Source organism: Panthera leo, chromosome A1 (genome assembly GCF_018350215.1).
Source record: "Panthera leo isolate Ple1 chromosome A1, P.leo_Ple1_pat1.1, whole genome shotgun sequence".
Classification (NCBI taxonomy): domain Eukaryota; kingdom Metazoa; phylum Chordata; class Mammalia; order Carnivora; family Felidae; genus Panthera; species Panthera leo.
In genome coordinates this window covers 227421059-227437122 of record NC_056679.1, presented here as the reverse complement: position 1 = coordinate 227437122, position 16064 = coordinate 227421059, and the positions used below count along the sequence as shown (strand labels likewise).

The 16064-nt window shown below is 41.8% G+C and overlaps 1 protein-coding gene across 1 annotated transcript in view; it reads left to right on the top strand.

The window, feature by feature from the left end:
- TRIO (trio Rho guanine nucleotide exchange factor) overlaps window positions 1-16064 on the top strand; it is a 353108-nt gene that overhangs the window by 41413 nt on the left and 295631 nt on the right. The gene's annotated exons all lie outside the window — the stretch shown is intronic.

The window sequence follows — 16064 nt, the reverse complement described above, 5'->3', positions numbered from 1 at the left end:
GATGGGGGATGTGAAGTTTTTCTTTCAATCAGAGAAGACTGTTTTGTTGTTCTGAATATTTCAGCCCGGGAAGAACTGCTGGAAAAACTGATTCCTAGTTGTGCCCTAGTAAAATGCTTTCAAAATATTTTTTTAGGCAGCTTGGGACCAGGGAGGTTTGAATAGCTTGTTAAACAGACTTTTAAGAGCTAGAACCAATTAGCACTACTGAGTAGTGTTTAAATGTTGACTAGATTCATAAGACTATGCTGGAAAATAAATTGCAAATTTGAGTTAAGTGTGACATTTTAAGTAAGCCTTTGGTCCTTAAAATCACTTTTCCTGAGCTGGAGATGAGCCAGCTTCTCTCTCGTTTTTCTTGCCTAGTCACCAAGTTTCTAGAGCACCAGCTTTAGGCTGCCCTCCCCCCCTCAAATATATTCCTTTTTTAGAAATAAAAGTACCTGGCCTCTATGATACATAACTGTGAGTCATCCAATGGATATTAGAGAACTGAAAAAACATGCTTCGAGATAGTTTTTCATGTTGTTCCAGAGCAGTCTAAATTTGGACTCATTTGAAATTGAAGTGAAAGGTTGTATCCTTGGTGCCCTGATGGAACATTCTGGTTGATGGGTCTCTGAGTTGCCATGGAGAGGGCAGGGTCAGCCTCACCCGGACAGAGGCACTGGGGTTTGCGTGCACTCAGCTCCAAAGGGGTGGCCTGTCATTTGTACGTCAGTGACTAGCGTCTGCTGTTTGAGACCCTTGCATGTAGAGCCTCGTGGTTTGTCATGCCAGTGAGAGCCGATACTGCTTTCGTGGTGGATAAGTCCGTGGCTAAAATTTGATATAAATGCTTAGCAATATTTGGGCAAATTGGAGCATGAGTGCTTGGTAATACCAAGTGTGGGCAAGTCAGGAGATTTAGATGTTCCTCGGTGGAAACAGCCTCATGTGATGAATGGGACCTCCGTAGTGGTGTGTGGGTGCCAGTCTTGGTGTTTCCTGTGTATCTAGTCATGGTGTCAAAATGCAGTAAGTTGGGAAGTACTGGAATGAATTCTGTGCTGTTGCTTCCCCACCATTTCAAAATGCAGTGTGTGGTTTCAGCGAGGACTGCAGATCTGTCCAACCAGCAGTTAATAGGGGCAAGAAGGGTTTTTAAGGCAAAAAGTTACCAGGTGGTTTTTGTTGGTGGTTGATGCTCTAAGGTGCAAAGAGAATTGCCATTCCCTCTGTGTCAGCGAGAGAGCGTAAACGTTTGCGCCGTGGGGTTTGTTTGGCTCGCTTCACTGCCCATAGTCCTTAGCACTGGCATCTGATCGGCTCTTGGTCAGGGTGTACCTTTGAATCTGTGTTTTTGGAAGTCGTCCCGAGGAGTGTATACTACAGTCAGTCCGGTGTAACCTGAGCAGATTATGTTCTTTTGTTGTTAGGGTTTCTGAATTTATGAAGAAAAAGTGGACATTTGGATTGGGATTTGACATTTGAATCTTTATTTAAAATTCCACATAGAACTCCATTTGAGTAAAGGTGACGGGAATGTTTTGTATGGAATGCTTCAAGGAATCGTGACTTAGTTCTGTTTTGTGGGGTTTCCTGATTATTAAAATGATGTATTTTCTTGTAAAGCAACGAGAGAGTGAGACATAGGGGAAAGGAGGAGGAGGGAATTATTAAAATAACAAAAGGAAGGCTTTGCCTTTCTTCGGGGATAAGCGTGTTCTGTCACTGAAGGTTTTATTCTGCTGCTGAGCTTTATTCCGGTTGAGCGGGGAGCAGACGCCGATCTTTCAGGTTTGCTTGTAGGAAGCTTGAATCCGTCTTTGCTTTTCTCATAATTGTAACCTTGCGTTTCTCCTCGCCAGCTGAGAAGTTAGACGGGACCATCGTCAGGCTGTGTCGGAATTCCTGAAATGTGAATACAGATTTTATAAAATCACTAGTGTTTTTATTTGCGGCTTCTGCCAGGGGACCCAAAATAAAAAGTCGAAGCCTTTCTGCGAAAAGGACAAACTGTGCACATGTAGGAGTGGAGTAAATATTTTGTGAAGCAGTTTCCGGAGATCTTAGAATAATTGTGATGCCAGCCCACCCTTCTGGGCTGTCGAGGCCGTGCTGTCTGCTGTTCTTGCCTGTATCACTTAGTAAGTATACCGTTCTCCACAGATGAGGAAACCGAGGTACAGAGTAGTTAAGTAGCCCAAGGTAAGGGGTGGGCTGATTGGAACCTAACTCCTGGTCCCTGCTCATGACTGCTCGGCTAGAACTCTTTTTTAATGTTTATTTATTTGAGAGAGAGAGAGTGCACGGAAGCAGGGGAGGGGCAGAGAGTGAGGGAGAGAGACTCCCAAGCAGGTTCTGCACGGTCAGTACAGAGCCCGTTGTGGGGCTCAAACTCAGGAACCACGAGATCATGACTTGAGCCAAAGTCAAGGCTCGGATGCTTAACCGACTGAACCACCCAGGTACCCCTCAGCTGGCACTTTTAAATTAAATGATTCAGGAGACAGGAGTATAAATACAATTTATTTTTTTTTGTGGCATATAAAATCAGACCCGTTATTTTCTATTCCTTACACAGACTCTAATGTTATGAAAGGCATTACCTATTTTTGAATGCTTTGTCCTCCTTTTTCATCATCATTTTGTGCTGCACCATTGCTGATAACCTATAAACAGAGATTGTAAAGGAAAGGAAGGGCGCAATCCCATCAGTAAAGACTTTTAGCTTCTCCTTTACCTGCTGATCAATGCTTTTCAGCTTTTCTGCTGTAATTCCTCACCAGTTTCCACTGTTGTCCTATAGATTAAATCCCGTATTGCTTTTTAGCCTGGAATGTTTGGGTGGGAAAAATCCGGCAATGTAGTTCAATTTCGAAGCTGAGATACTGTGAAATGAATACTTTTGTAAACCTGTGCACTTGTGTGCATGTTACATAGGTGAACCCGTGCACTTGTGTGCACATTACATATATTTTTAGCAGTTGAGCTCTGGCTCATTGTAGTGAAAATGTTTTTCCATGAATAATTCTTTAATGTTGGTCTTGGGTTTTTACTACAGATGTTACAAGTTTGGCTCTGATTCTCCCTTGAAAAACTCCTACAAATTGCCAGTTTGGCATAAGAGTTATGAAGTCACATTATTTTCAAATTATGTTTATTTCTGTTTTTAGCATTTTTCATCTGTTGTAGTCGTATTGTAAAAATGTGTCTACATATGAAATTATCCTGTAGTGAGGAAGTTGGCACATGACTTCTAGCCTTTGTCTCCTTTTGAATACCATGTAGAAATTTGGGGTTTCTCCCACAGTTTAATGAAGTGGCTAATATTCAGTGCTATCAAATTTGGACTAAAATCACTAGCCCAGCTGCAAATGGAATGTTGTTGAAATTTTTATCACTTCGTAAAACACCGGGTATTTCTGTCATATTAGATTGACAGAGGGCTGGTAAAGGGTTAATCCTGAAAAACCCAAAAATAGCAGTTCCTCTTTAATCTAAGTAAGTCTGTGGTCTTGGAGAATGTTGGATAATTCCTGTCTTAGCTTGACACATGACCAAGGCACTGGGTAGATTTACGTGAGAGTGCCATTCATTTTCATGCTCTCGGGGATGTATTTCGTGCATTTTCTGCCAGCATAGGCTTTAAGGAGGTCTGTAGTTCATTTGGGATTGCAGAGAGCTGAGGTTCGGCAGTTCTGACCATGTTCAGAAGTTAGTTTGTATCTGGCCCGGAGGACTGGCCTTTTTTGGTCAACAGAAGCTAGTTTACATAGTCGTTAGTGAATGAATCTATGGAAAGGAAAGGTACAGGCTTGATCTAATATAGGTTACTAATTTTGAATGGAGGCAAGATGATCTATTCGAAGGGATTGCTTCCTTAATCCCCAGTGGTCTTTGCTAACACGTGGCTCTGTTAGGGGACTTGGCGAGATGAGGACTGAGCAAGGCAGACCCATCTAGGTGGTGGGAAAACCATTCATTTGTGTAAGGAAGCCTAGTGACAGACCTATCAAATTTGTGCAGTTTGAAAGGAAAAACATAAAATCGGTGACTTACACAAATATTTGAAAAATTGGTGTATCTCTTTGTTTATAAGACTATTTGTTAAAAGTGTGTGCAAAATGTCTATTTCTATAGGAAATTTGAGCCAGAGGAGATACCGGTGTTAGCTTGCTTCAAGCCTCATTCTTGTGGCCTTTCTGCAGACACACATACTCTTTTGTAGGCTGGGGTGTTGCATTTACTATGTTCCTGCCTGTCGAAATAATTCAGGTACGTGAAATTTCAGCATAAATATTTCTCTAACTTGCCTTCTCTGTCCTTTATTTATTTGAAGACCCACCCGGATGCTGGGGCAGTGACTGATGGAACTTTGATCCTTTGCAAATACCTGGTTTCCTTGTGTTGGAAGAACTCACTAAATTAAAAAAAAAAAAAAAAAAAATCCCTCCTCCAACAGAAATGAATGGCTGGCCTGGTCTACTCCCATATCTCAGGACAAATTTGCATACACACCCCTTCATTTGACACTTGTGTCTTTTAGAATGAAAATCAGATAACACTGCATAGTAATTTAATCACTTTGTATCCACACACATGCCTCTAGGATTTCCCTGGTGAATTAGGTAGCAATGGCCTTCTCCTGAGATTGATACATATGTAATAAACTAGCCCAGTCAGCTCTCTGGAAAGTGGGGAGTGGCAGGCAGGATACCCCAGCCTCTGCAGGACGACTGTTCCGCCCCCACCCTCCCACGCGGGACCTTGGAAGTCCTGCTTCTGTGGTGTGTTGACCATGACTGTGTGTTGACTATCAGTCCCATCCACTGCATGTCTGCATCTGGGTCTTAGCCCATGGGGCAAGGTCTGGATATCAAAGTTTTGGCATATATGTATGTGTAATTGACATGTATGTATGTTGCACTCTGCATCTACTTTGAAATGACTTTCTAGAAATTAGAAGTAAGTTACTGTATACAGATCACTTTCTGGCATTGCAGTGTGGACTTAGGATTCTTTTACCAACGTTTTGAAAATGGGCATAGTGACAAACCGTAAGAGACGCTTAAATATATAGAGAACAAACTGAGGGTTGCTGGTGGGGTGTTGGTTGGGCTGATGGGCTAAACGGGTGAGGGGCATTACGGAGGGTACTTGTTGGGATGAGCACTGGTGTTATACGTAAGTGATGAACCACTAAATTCTATTCCTGAAATCATTATTATACTATGTTAACTAACTTGGATTTAAATTAAAAAAAAAGAAAAAAGAAAAAAAATGGGCATAGCCAACTGTCCACTTATTTTCATCAGTAACACATAGAGTATAATTTGTAATATTTTTCTAAACCGATGAAATCATAGAATGAGTGGGGAAGTGCATTCTGATGAAGTAGACCATAATCAAGACGTAGGGAAGTCAGCCACAGTCAGGAAAGTTTGCAGAGTGGAAAGGACAGTCACTAGAGCATTCTGGAGGTTCTTAGTACAGGTTTCTCTTGCTCTTAGAAAGTGCGTGTCGCACCCACTGTCTTTTGTGGAAGACCTACTTCAGTTCCAGTTTTCTCTAACAGAAAGAAATCCGAAGAGGATTTTGGCTTCTACAAAATGGTAATTGTGTCTTTGTTTTATGCCATTCTAGTGTCCAGTTTCTTAGGCATGCTCTAAGAACGTTGGGTTAGCAACGGAAACCTGTATATCTCCCTGAAGCTGATAGCCCTGCCTCTCCACCATGAACTCCTGCTTTTGTTGATTAATCTCTTTGTATTCAATAACGACCTTAAATGCCTCATTTATTGGTGTTCTGTCTTTTTTTGTTTATGCTAAACATATTGGAATGTTGGCATATCAAAGATGTGAAAAAAGAATTTAGGAAAAGTCGTAAAAACTAGAATTAGGTGTTATTATATCCTAAATGTAAAAAAAGGAATTCTAAGAGAATGTTGAGTCTCATCTTTGGAGGTAATGTTGTTCTGTAAAGAAAGGGAATGTATTTGTGTTAATAGTAATATATACATTATCTCAAAAGAAGTGCCTGCAGTAAACTTCTTGGAAGCCTAAAGTAGGTTATCAAATAATTTGTTGTACAAACCAGATTATTTTTAAGAATCAAAGGGAATGCGGTTAATAACTACTGGGGCACCAGGGGTAAATCAGAACTGCCTCTAAGGCAGCGAATAAGAAGAACGTAACGATACCCTTCTTACGAAACAAGCGTTTTTGTCTTTTCCAATGAACATTTACAGGTCAAGATTAGAAGAGGGAAAGTTAATGCCTCAGAGAAGTATATCAGCCCACTGACTTTCTCAGGTGTGTTCCTTCCATTGAATCAAAAATTCTATGTAGGCATTACCCATCCTCAGAGCTGAGTTTGGACGGCCCTTAAAACTAAGGTTTTGGGGTGCCTGGGTGGCTCAGTTAGTTGAGCATCCTGACTCTTGATTTCTCAGCTCATGATCTCACGGTTCGTGAGATTGAGCCCTACGTCAGGCTCTGCGCTGACAGTGCGGACAGAGCCTGCTTGGGAATCTCCTTCTCGCTCTTTCTCTGTCCCTTCCCTGCTCATGCTCTGTTTCTCTCTGTCACAAAATAAATAAACTTGAAAAAAACAACAACAAAGTTTTAAGAACTTGAGCGTGGTATTGATTTGTTTTTATGATAGTTTACATGGTAGAAGTGATTACTTTGCAAAGCATAGTTTACCTCAAAGGTGAAAGTGGTTATAGTCACGGAAACATGCCACACATGTCGTATTAGCAGCTTACGAGATTTGGAGACCTCTCGAGTATTTTAGAAAGCTTTCTACTGGTGGTAGGAATGAACTGCTGGGAGGTCGCTCAGAAGTCTGTGTCAGTCATTGCTCTAATTACAAGAGTTGAGACTTGGAAATTTTGTCTAAACTGCACTCCATGCAGCTTCTATCAGTATAACGATTTTGAATTAACATTTGTTGTGTGATACGTATTTTTGATTAAAAATGTTTTGTGTAATCATTAATATGATGTAGTAGATTAATACTAGACTATTAGGTCATGACACAGTTCACTATAAATAAATGCATCAAGCAGCTTACAAAACTGTATTGTTCGCTTCCATTTCTGTTGTAGGAGCGAGTATATGGTAGGCACACATGCGGATAAAATAGTGCGAGGATGTATTACTAAATGTAATTGCTTATTTGAGGGCTGGTGGAATTAAAGTTCTCACTGATGATAAATTGAGCAGGTTTTCTGTCTATGTATACTTTTAAAATATGAAAACCTAAAAGCTAGCCTTTTCCTTTTATAAAAGTGGTGGCCTGTATTCCGAAGCTGGTTAGTTCTTTGATGCTCAAGGTAGTATTTTCAAGTGGTGGAATCGTGTACTGTTGTTTCTGACATTGATCTCATTCGCATGGTCAGAAACAAGAGATTTACTCTGTGTCATTCAAAAACTGCCTCCTAGCCGGTTAGGCAGTCATGTGCTTGGCAGATCAGATACCAGTGGACACGTCATTGACCTTCAGGCTGTTCTGACTTCAGCCTTCAGAGCGTCTCCCCTGACCAGGGCTTCTTTTTGATTCTTTCCATGTGTATTTCTGTGGCTAATTGATGTGAAACTGGGGAATAAGACTATGTACCTAAGTTCTCAGAGGTTCCACGGATCCTACACTTGATGGTGATGAGGATGTTGAACCTCCTGAAGGTCCTCGTGACCAGTGACTGTTCTCTTTGATGCGACCGCACAGATCCCAAGCCCAGAGCCTCACCGGTTCCATTTCTCAACGGAACAGGCCGTCTTAGCTTCCCCATGCTTCCTCAGGATTCCCAGCAGGAACGCTTGCTCCACCAGCACTTCCGGACCCCCCCCCCCCCCCCCCCGCACGCCCCCCAAGGCGTCAGCAGGCTCAGGCAGTAAGCAGCGCTCTGTCCACTGGAGTGCTGAGCACATCGGCCTTTCCAGCACACAGCTGGTCTTTGCACTTCATGGCATGTGTGTAATTTTATAACTGAATTTGACTCCTGTTGTTTCTGCCATCCATTTGATGTCTCTCTGTGAGCAGGCAGGGGTAGTTTGTTTTCCCTTTGTATTTCTGTGCTCACTTTAATTTTTTTTATTTTTTTTTAAAGCTCCACACCCCCCGTGGGGCTTGAACTCACAATCCCGAGGTCAAGAGTTGCGTGCTCCACCGACTGAGCCAGCCAGGTGCCCTTCGTTTTCTCTTTAAAGTCTGTGAATGGAGGTAAACAAGGCAATGTGACCTCTTGGTGACAGTATAAACAGTTTATAATCATCATTTTCTTTTTTTTTTTTTAACGTTTTATTTATTTTTGAGACAGAGACAGAGCAGGAAGGGGGGAGGGCCAGAGAGAGAGGGAGACACAGAATCCGAAGCAGGCTCCAGGCTCTGAGCCATCAGCACAGAGCCTGACGGGGGCCTGGAACTCACAGAGCGGGAGATCGTGACCTGAGCCGAAGTCGGACACTTAACCGACTGAGCCACCCAGGCACCCCTAATATCATCATTTTCTTTTCTTCATTGTTCTACAGGTGCCCCACTAGCTGGAGAGTCAGGTAAGGGTGAGGCATTTAAAGACCCGATTCATTTTTAAATTAAATGTTAGATTGCCCGCTGTCTCTAGATACCTGGGTAGTAACTGAATTCAAATTCAAGTAAAATCCCTGTTTCAAGGGAGGTATTTTATTCTACAAATTCTGCTGAGATAAACAGTACGCACAGGCGTATACTTGAGTATATAGGCATTGCTGCTGGCAGAGTTCATGTTAAATAACTTGTGGTATATTCAGCAGGGGAATACTGTGCAGCCTTTACAGATAATGATTTAGGGATGTGTCTGTTTTTACGGGAAGACCTCCACCCTATACTTGCATATATGTGCACATATGTAAGACACATTTAAATAAGGTCAGATACCCAAAAAAGTTGGAAAAATTGTACAAGAAAATCTCGTATATCTTTCATCCAGATTTTCCAAATGTGAATGTCTTACTGCACTTGCTCTTCATGCCTCTTTCTATATTTTATATCTATTATCATCTAGATAAACTTTTTTTCCCCCTGAAACATAGGTGATTAAGTTGTACACGATGCCTCTTTTACCTCCAGATACCTTGATGTGTATTTCCTAAGACCAGGGACTTTCGCTTACATACCACATTAAAATTACCAATATCGGGAAAATTACACTGACTCAGTGTATAATCTAATTGACAACCTTATGCACATCTTGTCCATTGTGTCAGTAACACCCTTTACCTGGTGCAGGGTTCATTCCCAGGGCTTGCATATGTTTTGTTGTGTAGCTCTTTAGTCTTCTCTAATCTGCAAGAGTTGTTTAGTCTTTCCTTATCTGTCAAGACCACGACAGTTTTGAAGAATTCAAGCTAGTTAATTCTAGCTAATTGGTTGAATATTCTTCAATTTGGGTTTGTGTATTTCCTCGTCGTTCAATGCAGATAATTCATTTTTGTCAGAAATGCTTTGGAAGTGAAGTTGTGTTCCTCTCTGTGCATTTCATCAGCAGGCACACATCTCTACTGTGTCTGTCCCGTCACCATTTAGGATGATTCCTAAGGAGATCTCCTTTGTAAAATTAATAACGTTTCTAATTGTAACTGATAAGTATCTTGTGGGGGTGGGTGTTCTTTGAAACTTTGTAAATATCTCAACCTCCTCTCTCATCCTGCTTTCACTCATTAATTTTATACCCAGTAATGGTTTTTGCCAAGAATAATTATCACTCTGGTATTTGCCAAATGATAATTTTCTAATTCATTTAGTTTTTTCTTATTAGTTGGAATCCTACTGTAAGAAAGAGACTTTTTTTTATTTACTTATATCAGAATAGGTGCATAGATTCTCATTTTATTCTACTGGTTATTACCATTATTATTTTTGTTCAGATTGTTCCAAGTTAGCCAGTAGGAGCTTGTTCAAGTTTTGACTTGTCCCGAGCACTTTTTCAGCAATTCCTGGCTTTTTCTGAGCACTTCCTTTTTTGTCTATTCTATGTTAGTTGGTGGTGTGTGTGTATGTGGACTTTACTGGACTTTATCTAAAGTTATCTAAATATTTGTGTTTATAAAAAAACTCTGAGGCTTATTTAAATGTTAGTGATGGTTGCCTTTAGGACATGGGATTACTGGTTATCTGTATTTTCTTCCTTCCCACCCAGAATGGCCATTTTGCATGTATATTGCTTTCATGGGGCAAAACGGCTTTTTAAAAAAATTAATAGCAAAGATTAGTTGTGATTGGAAATCACACCCTTCTGAACCTCGCTGAAATTATGCATTTTATGCCTGTCATTTAGGAACAGTCATGTTTTCCAGGATACATTATATGTGAAATGGAGCACTGCCACTAAATGCTGGTTTAATGAGTTGAAATCATTCTTCTACCTTTAGAAGAAGTCCTGATGACCTATGCTCTAATCCCTTTTTATGACAGATAAGCATTTGGTGCCTGGGAGGTTAAGTGACTTGACGAAGTCGCAGAGAGTGAATTGAGAGGAAATGTAATGCTCTTTCTTGCTGAGTCCAATATTCTTAGATAATCCTAATTATTTTCATCTGTTAACCACCTTCTAGCTACAAGGTACTATATGAACTGTTAAAGAGCCTAGAGCTTAAATTTGCATGTGTCAATCATTAGATAATCTAAACACTTTATATTCAAAGGTTATCAGAGGCCATTCGGCTTTGGTTAATGATTAACAACTTTAAGTGACTCTAAATTGACTTCGTGTTAGACCATAGTCATGGAATGCTTATCAGTCCTCTGCTTGGCACTAATCTTGTAATTATACTATTATTCTAGAATTGTAAAAACAGTGGGATTGAAAGGATGGAGGGCTGGTATATTTGTGCTGATTATTTAACTTGTAAATGTTTTCTGGGATGAAGATGAGAGAAGAAGTCTCCTTGTGCACTGTTAAGTGACATATATGGAATGTCAAGAATGTCTTTCCTAACCCTCCTCAGACTTGCTCTGACTCCCCTCTCCTACCCTCTCAAAGCACCTTGTCCTGGTTCATGTAGTTCCTGTGGGGTGGTAGGCATATACATGTGTGTATTGAGATGCTTCCTATCTGTCTTGTCCCCAGCTGTGTCCCTTAGCTCCAGGCATGGCACCTTTCACAGAGCAGGGGTGCAGTAAAAATGACAGTGCCCTTCGCCTTGTCCAGTGCTGTCTTGTAGAGGTGAGGGTCCTCTGGATCCTTCTCCCTTTCTTTTCTTTCTTTTCTTTCTTTTCTTTTTTTCCCCCCTTCCCTCCCTTCCTTCCTGAACACTTAAAGACCTGATTCTTAAAGCAGTTATATCATTAGTCATGGCTTTTAGTTGCAAGCAGTAGAAACTGTCTGTCACTAATTTGAGCATCTCGGATGGTAACACTAGCATATATTTGTCAAGAGCTATGAAGGGTCTGAGCTTTTTTACCCGATTTGCAGGCTAAAAGATTGGCCTGCTACAGTTTGACAGATGCTGTCAGAAGACGTGAGACTACTGGGCCAGAGACAAAGGAATTTTACTACTCAGGATAGGAAAGAGTTGTCATGATATCAGCATTTTTTTTGTACTCTGAAACCTGATTCCCACAGGGTGACACATGGAAGGCCAGTGGACACTTGTGTGAATGGTGGGTTGCGTTACAGGAGAAGAGCCCTGAATTTAGGGTGTCTGAATCTTTTGCACTGCATTGTGAGTGTGGCTGTTCTTGGCTCTGAAGAGAGACACTCCCTACCTTCCAAGACCATAAGCAAACCTGCCCCTTGCTCTGGCGGGAGACACTGTCTCTCTCTTCCAAGTATATTTGCTGTAAAAATGTCCTTGTCATTAATGATAGTCTGGAGCAAAGAGTGCCTCTGCTTATGTGATGTGTAAAATTGCAAGAGACCCCTGGTCTCTATGAGGGGTCTACCAGCAACCTGCACTGTAGAAATTTGGAAGACAAATGGAAAAGATAAGTCGCTGCAATCCTGCCATTCTAGACCATCATGGTTAGAGTTTTGAAATGTGTACTTTTAGTGTTTTATTTCCATAAATATAGACGTTTGTATATAGCAGCAAGTTAGTACATTCTGACTTATAACTTGATTTTTCAGCTAACACTCTGTTACGCCTGTTTCCCTCTCCTGGCTGCCTAGGTTCACCTTTGCCCAGTCTCCTGGTCCTTCGGGCCCTGCTCTCTGCCTAGCATTTGATTGTCCTAAATATAGAATCAGAGCTTTAGAGATTCAGGAGACTTCAGATCATTTGGTCCAACCCTTTCATTTAAGGGGTTAACTCTCTCATTTAACATTTCACAGAGACCTTTTGGAAGCCACAGCACACCCTTAATGTGGAACCATCATGGTGGGAGTTTGGGGCATTGTAAGTAGTTGGTGGATCAGCTGCATTGCCTGGGTGATTCTTCTCTTGACTTTGCACTTAAGTGAGCTCCTTTGCCTTAGGTTAGAGAACCGGGTTGTGTACTTAGAACCTCTTGACCCTCTTGATCTTGTTCAGTCAGGCCCACAGTTGACTACCGTGGACTGAATTCCAAGAGCCACTTTTGCTAATACCTGTCACGTCAGAACCCCTCTGGAATCAGATTGGTCATCATGGGACTAAGTGGCACTGAGCCTTGGAAGCGTCTGCTCAAACAGAGATCGGTTTTGAAAAATTATTCTTCTAGTCAAACTCGAGTCTTTGTGAAGAGTGGCAAGATAGTTCATTTCCAGACATGTACTTCTTTCAATGATCAGAAACTAGGGAAAAATATTTTCTTGAAAAGTACCCCCAAAACTGCAGTGGGAGGTATTAACTATTCTTATTTCTAGGTTCCATTAAGGACAGTTATTTAGAATTTGCCTTGATTTAAAAAAAATTCAGTACTATTAGATTTTAGATTAAGGCAGAATTACTAAATATTCTCTTGAATGGTGTCTTTCTTTTGAAAGGCACAAAGCCATCTTATCTACTTTCAAGAAAATATTATTCTTTGTTGAATGATTTAAGCCTATTAGTTCTTGGAAAATTATAATGATGTACTGCCTTCAAACAGTAAAACAAGTTCCAGCTTCTTTTACTAAGAAGAGACTGTTGTTATTAAGGATTATTTCTACTTTTGATGCCATTCTGTTGGCTGGACTTTATGGAGAAGACATTCGAGAAGCTTCCTGGGGCTTTTTTCTGCCTCTCCCCCCTTCCCTGTACCCCAAAGCCGGAGGTTTGTGGAGTGATGGCCTATTCACTCCCAGAGCTTTGCTGGCCTTGAATAGACCCTCTTTGCCATTTGGCGACTTGAAGTGTATTTTACCTCTGGTCTGATGGTTTCCCTTGCTAAACTTTGGTTTAAACTTTAGATAGATGTAGTGCTGTAGTGCTGCCCAGACAGGGGAGTGTGGAGAAGGGCTTGGAGTGGGGTGTCTTAGCCCTGTTAGAATGGGTCCAGACAGACCTGCAGGAGAGGATGTAGCCAACATCGGGGTTCCCAGGGCAAATGGCTGTGATTAAGAGGTCATCTGAAGTAGTGTTATCCCGCGGTCAGAGCACAGCTCTCCACTGACTGACTGGAGCAGGTCATGAAAGCAGTGCCCTGGCCACTAGCTGGTGATTCACACCCCGGCTTCTGTCCCCACCCTGTCCCATCGTGGGGCCGGAGAACCAGCCCCGGCAGTGGTGTCTTCTGGGAGCCAGACGTCGTGTTCTAGGGGCTTTGTGTGTCGCGTCATCCCGTCAGGTGGCCCTGGCCTCACCACTCTCCTCGCTTCGACCCACCAGTGCCTCTGTTCTGCTTCTGGAGGGCGTCCCTGCCCTTGTCTGACCCTCGCTCCTCCTCTTCCACATTCTTCCCTGCCCTCCACACTCAGCTGGAGAGTCCCTTGTTGTGAGGTTTCTCTGACCCCTCTTTGAAACTCTCTATTAACCACTTGATAGGACCCTGTCCTTAATCTTTCATTGCAATTGATACTTGAATTCAGCACTTCCTGTGTCCATTCTGTGTTTAACTTCAGCCTCCCCTGTAGGATGGGGATGCTTCGGGGGTCAGGGAGGAAGCATCTCTTTTTCAGATCTGGACTCCCAGGGCTTGAGATGTGGACGGCACGTTGTCAGCGTCCCATATATATCTGTGGACTGTGTGGCCTGGGCTGGTATTTCCACCATGGGCTCTGGGTCAGCCTAGAAATTGGTGGGCTGGATATGCAAGTAGAGACCGAAGAACCTTCCAGCTGTGGAGTGGCGGGAGAGACACGTAAGTGGAGGGCCTGACTGCATTAACTGAAAGCTGCTGGTTTTTTTGGGTTCAGGGCACAGAATAAGCTGTTCGTCCCTTGAGGGTGCCCCTCCGTTTCTGTTCTACTGTGGTCGCTGACATTAGACATCTATTCAGTTCCAGTGGGTGAACATATTGCCTGTTTACTGAGTTAATTTCTTCTCCATTGTCAAATGACCGAGATTTTGCTTTTTCATAGCTGAAAATTCATTTTCTTTCTTTTTTTAAAAATTTATTTTTGAGAGAGAGTGCACGTGCGGGAGCATCAGTGAGGGAGGGGCAGAGAGAGAGAGAATCCCAAGCAGGCTCAGCGGGGCTCTATCCCACCACTGTGAGATCATGACCTGAGCTGAAACCAAGAGTCAGAGGCTTAACTGACTGAGCTGCCCAGGTGACCCTTACCTACTGTTTGTTTTAGAGTAACTTAAGATTTTGCTTCTGTGTATCACACAAATAGAGTAAGAGTTAAAATTGTACATAAGCTGTGTCAGTTTTTAAAGATTAAAACTTGATTTCGAATAGGACTTTAAACACTGAGTCAATAACAGATAAATACATTGCATTTTGAGTGTAATATTTTGCTCAGGATAGTTTTTAAGACTATGATGTTTGACTGCATTATTTGTTAACTTTAAGGATCAAGCTTGACTACTTTTTTTTTTTTTTTAAGTTTATTTATTTATTTTGAGAGAGAGAGAAAGGGCATATGCCAGGCAGAGAGAGGGAGGGGAGAGAATTCCCAGCAGGCTCCGCACCGTCATCACAGAGCTTGGTGCAGGGCTTGATCTCACGGACTGAGAGATCATGACTTGAGCTGAAATCAGGAGTCGGACGCTTAACCCACGGAGCCACCCAGGTGCCCCAAGCGTGACTCCTTTGATCACAGAACTTTTTCTTGCAGGGTGGGAGGAGTTGTGGTCTGAAGTGATCCCTTACTTGGAGATAGGTAGAGGTTCTTTTTACTGCTTCACCTAGATCTCCTTTGAAAATCTTAATGAATTAGTTCTGTTCATTTATTAACTCTAAAGAAATTGTTCACTTTTCTTAAAATATAGATTGTCTGCAAATCACAAGATCTACACGAAAAGCAAAAACACAGAAGTGACTGAAAATCTGGGCCCAGAGGTATAGGTGGACCCACCTGGTGGTCAAATTTGCTTTCACAGTTTCAGGAAAAAAGATAAAAATAAAAGTCCTCCTGTCATCTTGTAAAAGTCGCATATAGCCAGCCCAACATTTCTGGGCCATTTGAAGGCCGTGAACTCAAGCTGATTTTAAATACCCTGGCTGGTATCGTGAATGTCAGTATTCCATTCCAGTCATTTATAACTTTGATTAATGATTTTATTTATAAATTTTAGGAACTACCTAGTCAACTCACAGGGTCATAAGAAATAATAAGTCATTGTTTTGAGTCTCTAAGTTTTGGGGTGGCTTGTTATGTAATGATTCGATACCTGATATATTCATTATTCTTCTTAGTATTATTCATCTCTACTTGGCCCAGGATAATTTACTTATTTCCCAGATTCGAAGAGGTTCTGAAAGAATAACCGTTTACCACATTAGAGTATGTGCCACAGGCTGTAATAGGCAATTTGAAAAGAGAGCTTCCAGATGGCTTTGAGCCCTGGTGGCATTTTTGTAGTGTTGGAGTAAGTCTGTAGCATCCCAAGGTGATTACTTAGGAGGTGACCACGCTAGAGTCTTCATTTTGGCATCTTTTTAAAAAATAAATAAAAATAAGAAAACCATAAGCTTCGTGCCCTGTTTCCAGAAACATTTTCCTCCCAAGGACTGCAAAACCCTTGCACGCATTA